The sequence below is a fragment of the Echinops telfairi genome, unplaced genomic scaffold, assembly GCF_000313985.2.
Source record: "Echinops telfairi isolate 266 unplaced genomic scaffold, ASM31398v2 ScPeMD7_7427;HRSCAF=8465, whole genome shotgun sequence".
Classification (NCBI taxonomy): Eukaryota; Metazoa; Chordata; class Mammalia; order Afrosoricida; family Tenrecidae; genus Echinops; species Echinops telfairi.
In genome coordinates this window covers 3,299,752-3,301,045 of record NW_022111327.1, presented here as the reverse complement: position 1 = coordinate 3,301,045, position 1,294 = coordinate 3,299,752, and positions in this window count along the sequence as shown.

Here is a 1,294-nt window from a genome sequence, read left to right as displayed (position 1 = left end):
TTGGGTCTCCACTCCGCACTCCCCCCATCATTCACCATGGTAAGATTTTTTGTTCTGATGATGCCTTATACCTGATCCCTTCTACACCTTGTGATTGCATAGGCTGGTGTGCTTCTTCCCTGTGGGCTTTGTTGCTTCTGAGCTTGATGACCGCTTGATTACCTTTTTATCTCAATAAACCATTCAGAGAAAAACATTGTGCTTCAGTATCTGTTTGTGGTCCTGATTTCAAGTTTTTGAATATATACTTAGGAGTGGAATGGATGGGTAACAGTGTAGTTCTTTGTCCATCTTCTTGAGGAACCACTAAACTATTTTCCACCATGCCTGCAGCATTTTAGATTCCCAATCACAATGGAAGGGCTCCAATTTCTCCACATCCCCACCAACAGTATTTTCAGGTTCTTTGATCATTGCTCTTCTAATAAGGTGAGATGATATTTCATTGTTCTAAAACTGACAAGTTTGTTTTGTTGCTGTCGAGAATATACACAGCAAAACATGTTCTAATTCAACAGGTTTTAGACACGCAATGTGATGACACTTATTACATTCCTCTCGTTGGACAATCATTCTAACTGTTTTCAGAGCTGTTCCTCCTCCATTAACATCACTCTAAGACCATATCTAAACTTTTGAGTTGCTTTTGTCATTTTGATCCCATACAGATAATTGTGAAAAAATGTATAACACTCAAAGCAGACACCTCCCCCCCCACCTTATTGCTTGTTTTTAAAGAAATCTTCAGGAGATAATTCTTTTAGTTTAAAGATTATCCTAGGGCAATAATGCAAAGGTTCACCCATGCTCCGTGACTCCAGAAAGTCTGAAGTCCTTAAGATTAAGCAATTCTATTTCACTCCCCACTCCCATCCCCCACATCCCCACCACTGATCAGGATCCTTCTACTAAGTCTTTTATCAAAAAGTTCAGTCCCCACTAGGACTTCAGCACTTCCTCTTTGTTATATTTCCCCTTGATCATGCCCTACCAGGTCTCCCACACACACCTCCCCACCAATTTGAATCGCTTGTTGTTCCTTTGTCCCTGGGTTTGTTAACAGCTCTTCCCTTCCCCCCACCTCCCCCTCTCCCATGTCCCTTCCACGGAACTGTCAGTCCCATTGTTTTCTCCTCCGGATTGTTCATCCAGCATGTCCTATCCAGACAGACCTGCAGAGACAACAACATGCACAAAAACAAGACAGAGCAACAATGTACAACAAAACAGCAACAACATCAAGCCACTGACAAAGAACAAATTAAAATATACCAAGAAAGAAAAGGTTGTAGTT